We start from the raw sequence: 9,473 nt of genomic DNA, 5'->3' as shown, positions 1-9,473 counted from the left end.
GTATACAATACTTTTGAAGAATTTAAAATGCGTATTTGAAAGTTAAAGTTGAATGAATGGGAAATTAGTATTTTAGATGAAACAATTCTGTTTAAGCACATCAAAGATACATATCATGGGATAAAGCTGATGATGAGTTAATACAAAAAAGAAAATAACTTTTTTAAGTAAACAGAACTCTTGCAAATCATATCACAATATACAATATTAATAGTAGTATATATAATATATACACTATACAACATCAATAGTAGTATATATATAATATATGCAATGTCAATAATATATATATATATATATATATATATATATATATATATATATATATATATATATATATATATATATATATATATATATATATATATATATATATATATAGATACTTGGGCACTGCCTTTTTTTTAATGTTTAATGTTTTGGATAGGACACTTTCACATATTGTGCAAAGTTTAAACTTGAAAAAATGTTCATACCTATGCCTTGCAAAAATTTGGGATGGCGGAATCCTGGGAACAAAAAATACCCTAAAACACTTCCCCTCCCTGCTCAAACGTGAAGGTTGAGCAGGGAGGGGAAAAAGTGGCTTCACGATTATCAACAGATTTTAAATTTCGTAAAAAAGTATTGAAAATTCAGGGTCCACTCTGATCGAAAAACTAAAAAATCTAGAAAGGACTGTTTTTGAAAAACATGCTAAAGAAATTGGAACATGTATTTTTGTGAATTAATGATTCAATGTGCAAAATTAACTTTCCAGTTTTTCCATCATGTTTTTCAAAAGTAGCCCTATACATTTTTTTCAGTTTTTCCAGCAGAGTGGACACCCTGAAATTACAAAAGTTATGACTATGCAAAGTTTACACCCCCTTCGTTTTAGGGGGGTCGGAAAAAACGCATGGTCATAACTTTTGTGATTTTTAATTTTTATAAATTTAAAATCTATCAATAAATTTAAATTTAGTTCAAGATAAAATGTTGAAAATTATAAAAGTGTCTTCATGTTTGGGCAGAGAGCAGGCGTTTAAGGGCTTTTTTGTTCCCAGGCCTCAGCCATCCCAAATTTTTGCATAGGTATCTAATACTATATTTTGCATAGGTATCTAATAATATATATATATATATATATATATATATAATATATATATATATATATATATATAAAAATATATATATATTCTTTAAAAAAAGTTTATACGCAGCCGTATTTAATTGAATTCTACCCATATATATATATATATATATATATATATATATATATATATATATATATATATATATATATATATATATATATATATATATATATATATATATATATATATATATATATAAATTTACCCAAAATTTAAAATAACCATACATTTTGAAAGAAAAATTATTTAATCAGTTGTTTGTCATAAAATATTTAATTACATATTTATAATTACATATATACTTATCTAGTATATTACTTATTCTACATTTCTAATTAAAATACTTTATTTAATATATATTATAACTTTCTGTCGCCTTTTTTTATACTTTTTCTAAGTTTCTTAGACTTTTCCACTTTTAAATACTTTTTATGCTTTTCTGTAATGTCCTTTGCTCATGAAAAGGAGCGCACTCTACAATATAATTGTATCATATTTTCTAATAAATTCTTTTTTAATTCTTTCTCCACAACTATTCCTGAAGCATCACAATGACTATTATAATAGCATAACATTTCTTCACTCCTTAATAAATAATTTGTAATCTTTGGAACGACAATTTTTTAATGCTATAAAAACCAGTTTTTATTTGAAAACATTCTTCGACTTTAATAAATAAATGCTGCATGTTTTTGTTAACAGCTGATAATCTCCCTCTGTTTTTTATCCCCCTCTGTTTTTTATCCTCCTCTGTTTTGCACATCAATTAACTTTTGCTTTATATCATTGGTTAGCATACTTTCTAGTAACAAGATAAGAGATTGTTAGTTTTTAAAGTATTTGCTATTTTTATTTTTCAGACTCTGTAATTGGGTTAACTTGGATGGGTTCTTTATTACCAAACTCTTTCACTTTTTTTGAATGTAATATAAGTTTATACACATATTTGGTTGCAAAAAGAGTGCAATAAGGCTTTTGCAATCCAGAAAAGTAGGATTCTACACCAAGAACAAAGTCTGCATATATTTTAGAAAAGTATCTTTCTACATCACCAGACTTACAAAGTTCAATAAAATACTTTTTAGTTTCCGCATAAAACTGATCAGTTGCAACAAAATTATATTTTTAATAAGTTCCGTTAAATCATTGGGGTAATAGAATATATTTAATATCTTTTTTTGGCATGTGTATTAATGAATCAATATCTTTAATGCTGAGACAAGAAATTTCATCTTCATTAGTCATATGTTTTGATCGTATGTGTCTTTTGAGACCTCCTTTAGTTTTATATGACTTTGAACATTGAAGACAAAGCTGATTTAATTGGTCGGAAATCTAAAGAAAAGTAACATAATACTCATTACATAAAAAAGTAATTTAACATAAGTAATTTTAACACACTTGATTAGTTTAAAACTGTAAAAAAACAAGATTTAAATTTATTTTTGATATATGATTTTTACCTCTGAGCCTGGGTCTTCAATTTCTATTTCAATTTTTTCTTCAAAATCGTCGCTATTTGAGAAATCAACTAAGATTTCTAATGTATTTTGTTGAGAGTAACTTAAGGCGTTGGCCATTAAAATTTTTCTTTTGCAACTACATTGATCACGTGACTTTTTTAAAAAACTCGGAAAACAAAAGAATAAAACAATAGCTTCCACACCAGGGTATATTTCTATAGACTATGATAATTCCCAAATAATGGTAATTCCTGAATAAATTTTGCAACGCATAATACGCATATTTGTAGTGAAAGTTGGCGTAATTTCAATTATATTAGATATCCGATATTGTTCGGACTATATTTTAAGTTCCAGTTTATTTATTTGAAAAAATTAGTCTGAGTTTCTAAAAATAGTTTTTCAACTTTAACTGTTGATTCCTTCGTAATTAAGGAAATATGCGGATTTAGATTTTTAGAGAAAAAGTTTTAGATTTTCAGAAAAAAAGTTGGCAGGAATTCCAATGACACATTCTACGAACAACACATTCTACGAAACAAAATTTGCAACCAAAACTATAAAATCTCCAGAGCATACAAAAGAAAAAAAACTTTTTAAAAATTATAAACCAAAAGCATTTATTTTGTTTATTATTTTTTAAGGTGGTAGACCACTATTAAAAATCGAAAAAATCATTTTTTCAATTTTAAAGTTTTTAAGTAGTATAATTATCGTAGATTACGAATTTTATATTAGTTTTATATAAAAATAAAGCTAACCATATTAAAAATCGGTTTTTAATAATGCGGTTTAGGCATTTTCATAAATTTGTCCGTAGCAACGGATTGTTTATTCCGTTGCTATGTAGCAAAAAAGGAAGTTATCCAACAAAATACCTTACAATTAAGACAAAAGAATTTAATTTGTGGTGACTGCTACTCTAAAACTACTTTTTGTTTATTATTAAATGCTTTTGGTGGTGTGTTGCATTGTTTTTAACGGATTTCTTCAGTAAATGTCTATATACTTTACAACAACCACAACATTCTTCGGCTAATTTTCTGTCTTCTATACTTTGGTTAAATAATAACTAAAATAATGGGAAATAAAGATAAAAGAAATAAAATAAGGTAAAGCAAGAAACGCAGACTCTTCAGAGGAAACCAACATAAATCATTAAAACGTTGTAGCTGAAAAAAATCTATCTAATTTAGAAGAATTACAATTCAAATGCAGCTCTGCAAAAAAAATGAAGATATTGTCATCCTGTCAATTGTCACTTTCTATTTATTTACTATAAACATGAAACTAAATCGCAAATAAAAAGAAAAACTTTTTTTTTCATGTGTTTTTTTTTTAAATGTGTTTTTCTCAGTTCTTTAAAATTCACGACTTTGCGGTAATTATCTCTTGATTCTCTTAACTGATTTTCATAAAATATTCAGGAGTTGTTCCTTTAGTTATTTTGGATGTCCCCTACCACTTATATTGCATTATGATAACTCGATAAAAAGATTTTAAAGTTCAAATATGGTCAAAAATGCCCCTTCTTTGTTTTCGAAGTGTTTTTTTTATTTAAAAAAAACTGTTTAATGTTTTTTTCTTGTTTTGGTACAGGATCTTTTTCATTATACCAAAAGCAAGTCTAAAAAATTTCAAGTTGATACCATACATAGTTTTTGAGATATTCACCGCAACAAAATAACCCTTTTTTGGGGTTTTCGGGACCAAATTTCTTAAGCCATTTAATAATCCAAAAAAAAATAATTGTCATTAAAATGTAAATTTTAATCAACTTATATAAAAATAATTTCTAAAATGTAATTTTTGAAGGATATTTTTTTATTAGTGGTCTACCACCTTAAAAAACGATTAAATAAAAACGGTTAAATAAGTAAATAAAGACAAGTAAATAAAGAAAAGACTTAATGGTTTTGTCTACAAAAACATTACAAAAGTAGTGGGATTAAAAATATACACAACTAGTTTCTCCCTCGCATAGTTGGCTTCAAACAATTTTTTATTTTCTTTCAACACTTCGGCGGTAACTTCCTCTATTAGAGATACTTTGTTTGACAGCGATTAAGTTTTATGGCAATGTTTGCAAGCTGATAAAAAAGTTAAAATGGAAATTGTTTTACCAAAATTGACAGATTTCTTTAAGACATTCTGCATTAGGGTTTTCATAACTTTTTTAACATTATGTCTTGTAATGTAAAAATTTGGCATCAGATACTTAGAAAAAATCTCATTTTCATTTACCATTTTCAAACAAAGGGTAGATTAGGGTAATACGAGTACCTGAAGCGAAAATTGAAATATTTTCAAAAGTAATTATGGTGGATCCAAATTTTTGCGAATAAACAATTTTTAGGGATCCCTACTCATGATGCACTTAGATATTTGGGTAACCAAAATTTTTTTCCTAAAAACACAGATTTTAAAAAAGTAGCAAAAGTGCTCATATCACCCATACCACTTGGTAATAAAGGCCGTTTTCCACAAAATAAAATATTCGCGCGAAGCAATTTTTTTTTGTCGATAAGCATGCGCATGTAAAACATTCTGGCAATTATGCTGATACAGCGTTTCGCTGCAACGAAATAAAAAAATAAAAAACACCAAGACATTCAATGAAAGACTAGAGAAAATTGAACAAAAAGTTAATGATAATTCTAACGAAATAAAGTTGTTAGCTAATGATGTAGAAGATGTTAAGGTGAGTTTGAGTTTCCACGAGTTCGATAAAAAAATTGCCAGTATCAACGAACGAGAAAACGAAAAATCAAGAGAAGAAACATCATTTAGTGAAAATATCAAGGAAAAACAAAGAATATCTGAAGATAGATTCAGAAGAAAAAATCTGAGAATTGATGGGTTGTTGGAAACTGAAAAAGAAAGCCGGAATGAAACAGAAGAAAAAATTCAATCGCTTTTTGCAAATAAATTAGGGTTAAGTGGAACAGATGTAGAGCAGGCTCATCGAACAGGACTAAAAAGAAATGGACGCTCCAGATCAATTGTTATTAATTTGTTGAGGTATAAAGACAAGATAAAAATTCTGAAAGAATCATATAAACTTAAAGGAACTAACGTGTATGTGAATGAAGACTTTTCCCGTGAAACTGTGGATATAAGAAAAAAGTTATTAGCGGAAGTAAAAAAAAGGCGATCCAATGGGGAAAATGTTTATCTTAGGTGTGATAAAGTTATTACTTCAAAAAACTCTTTATTCAAATTTAGTTATAACAAATCAAATCAAAATTAAAAAGTTGTATATATTTTAAATGAATATTTAAAGGTAACATATATGTACATTTTTTTTTAAATGGCGGAAAATAATATTTTGAATGTTTTTTATATATCTACTAGAGAAAACACTTTTAACAAATGACTTTGACCCTGACGTGATTTGTTTTAATAACTTTTCAATAGATACTGTTTATTTTAATATAAGTGATGCCTCAAGTTATTTAAACTTTTCATTATCCAATTTTTCATTATTAAATTTGAACATCATGAGTATAAGTAAAAATTTTAAATCCCTAAAAATAACTTTAAAAAACTTAATGTACAATTTTAGTATAATCTGTCTAACAGAATCTTGGTGTCAAAATGGCGGTGAGTTAAATTCTAATTTTTTTCTACCAGGTTATAATTCAATACCCCAACCCAGTATAAACGGCATTGGCAGGGGCGTATTTGTTTTTAGTCTTAATTCTTTTACTTTTTGAAAATTACTAAACCTCAGTGTCAATGACGCTAATTGTGAGTCGTTAACAATTGCAATTCTCAATCAGAAAACCATAAATATATTTATAACTTCTCTTTACAGACCACCTAAAATGGTAATTTTGAAGACCAGACCACCTAATGGTAATTTTGAAGCGTTTGAAAGACACTTAAAAAATATATTGCCAAAAGTCATTAAAAAACATATTTACTTAATTGGAGATTTTAACATAGATATTCAAAAAATAAATAAGGATTTCTACGCTAAACGGTTTGTAAATAATCTACTTCAGCGGCCGTATTCTCATCTCTCCGTTAAGCTTAACGGAGCTTTTGTCTGAAATTTTATAACAATATTTCTAAGTAAAGAAATGACGAAAATCTATATAAATTCGTTAAAATAAAACTTACACCAAAATAAAACATTTATGTTTAAAGAATTATAATTTTAAATAAATTTTTTATTAATGTAATTTAAAAGAAGTTTTTGACTAACGCTCCGTTAAGCTTAACGGAGAGATGAGAATACGGCTACTGAACAGTTTAATACCTGTAATTAACAAGCGAACGCACGTAACACGCATTACTTCTTCAATTATTGATAACATTATCACTAATATTAAATAAACTAATAATAAACTTGCCAAATCAAAAGTGGAATATTAAAAACTGATATCAGCGATCATTTTCCAAATTTTCTTATAAATTACTCTTTAATTCCTGAACCAAAAAATTTATTCTCAACATATCTAAGACAAATAAACAACCAATCTATTATAAAAATTCGAGAATTATTAACAGAAATTGATTGAAATCTTTTAACTGAGTGCAATGTTGCTAATGATGCAAACAACTAATTTTTACGATTGTTTTCTAAACAATACGAAAGATCCTTTCCAAAAATTAAAAAAAAAAAACTAATTCCAAAAAATTTAATAATCCGTGGATGACAAATGCTCTTAGAAAATCATCCAGAAAAAACAAAGGTTGTATGAAAACTTTAAAAAAAATAAAACTTATAACAATGAAATTAAATACAAAAAGTATAAAAATTGTTTTAAAAGAATAAAAAAGCAAATAAAAAAAAATTAATTATTCTAACCTCTTAGAACATTCAATTGGAAATAGAAAAAAGACATGGGAAGTAATTAAAGAAGTTACAGGGAAAAAAAAAAATACAAAAAAACACCACTATTCCAAATAGATTAAAGCTAACCTTGAACAAACAAATATTTGATAAGAAAGAAATAGCTGAAAACTTCAACAAATTTTTTATAAACATAGGAAAAAAATTAGTAACAGATACAACTCCTGGAGATAAAACATTCCAATCCTATTTAAAAAAAACACACTATGTAATGGATGAGTTGGAACTGTCTCTAAATGAACTTCAGGCATCCTTTAATGCGCTTAAAATAAATAAAAGTGCCGGGTTTGATGGTATTAATGTTAATGTTCTAAAAGCTGTTTTTGATGTTATTAAATTACCTCTTTTGTTTATCTTCAATCTTTCAATAACAACTGGTATTTTTCCTTGTCAATTAAAAATAGCAAAAGTAGTCCTTTAATACAAATATGGCGACGATTCTATACCATCTAACTACAGACCTATATCTATCCTTTCTTGTTTTTCAAAGTTGCTTGAGCGTATTATATATAACAGACTGTGTAGTTATCTTGAAAAACATAATATCTTATACAGAAAAAAGTTTGGTTTCCGAAAAGGGCATTCAACACACCATGTAGTAAATGATTTAGCCAGTCAAATTCTGAATGGGTTTGCTAAAAAAAGTTATACTTTTGGCTTGTTCATCGACTTGTCAAAAGCCTTTGACACTGTTGATCATAAAATTCTCTAGTACAAACTAGAAACATATGGAGTAATAAATAGCAACTTAAAATGGCTGCAAAGTTACCTTAAAGATTGAAAACAAGGAATATCTTTTGATTCAACGTGTACAAAGTTAGAAACAATAAGCTGCGGAGCTCCTCAAGGATCTATTCTTGGACCCTTACTATTTCTGGTTTACGTAAATGATATTTACCTATCTTCAAACATGCTTAATTTTGTTCTTTTTGCTGATGACACTAATCTTTTTTATACCCATTCCAATAAATCGTGAGCTGGAAAACCTAAATGACTGGTTTAAATCAAACAAACTCTCTTTGAATATCAGTAAAACTAAGTATATTTTATTTCATCATCAATCTAAATCCAATGACTTGCCTCTGCAACTTCCTTAGCTAATAATAAATAACAAAATAGTAAACAGAGTTTCATCACTTAAAATTTTAGGAATAATATTTGAGAACATCTTAATTGGAAAAATCATATTACGTTAGTTGAAAACAAAATTTCTAAAACTATAGGCATTATGCATAAAACAAAACACCTACTAAGTAAAAAATGTTTAATAGATTTATATTAATCTTTTATCCATAGCTTCAAAAGCCATTGTAATATTACTTGGGCAAGTACTTGCCGTTCAGCATTAAAAAATATATATTAGGCAAAAACAAGCCAGCAGAATTATATGTAATGTGCATAAATACGCCCACTTCAAGCCGTTACTCCGGGAAAAAAAACTCTTAATGTCTATGAGTTAAACGTGTTCGAAATTATTTACTTGAATTAACAGACACAAACATATTTTTGTATTCTTAAATGAAAAAAAAAAAATCTTGTAATATTTCTTACTGTGTGTATTTATTTAGTTTTTGCAATTTGTCGTACTTATGTTGTAATTATGTTTTAACTTGTTTTATATAACGAGTATTTGTAAATTTATATAATGAGAACTTTGTAAAAAGTATTTTACGCTTAATATATTACCAAAAATCTATATTACCAAACGATATCACATCTTACATACAACCCAGCGGGCACAAGCACGTACAACGTACATACATTGTACGTCCAAACGTCGTTCGTCCGTTCTCGGATTAGAAATGAACCTTAAAATTTTTTTAAATAATAGTTCCAAAATAACAACTAAATTTCAAATATATATTTGGTGAATGTTCATAAAACAACAAAATTTGGCGTTATCACCTATTATCTATTATCACCTTTTAAAGCGGGTACCTATCGCGGTGTTTTTTCAAGAATCAGCTTAATTCACATCTGAAATTCAGTGTTTTTTTAAATGGCATCCACTGT

This window comes from Hydra vulgaris, chromosome 01 (assembly GCF_038396675.1).
Source record: "Hydra vulgaris chromosome 01, alternate assembly HydraT2T_AEP".
NCBI lineage: Eukaryota > Metazoa > Cnidaria > Hydrozoa > Anthoathecata > Hydridae > Hydra > Hydra vulgaris.
Note: the sequence above shows the minus strand (reverse complement) of the source record.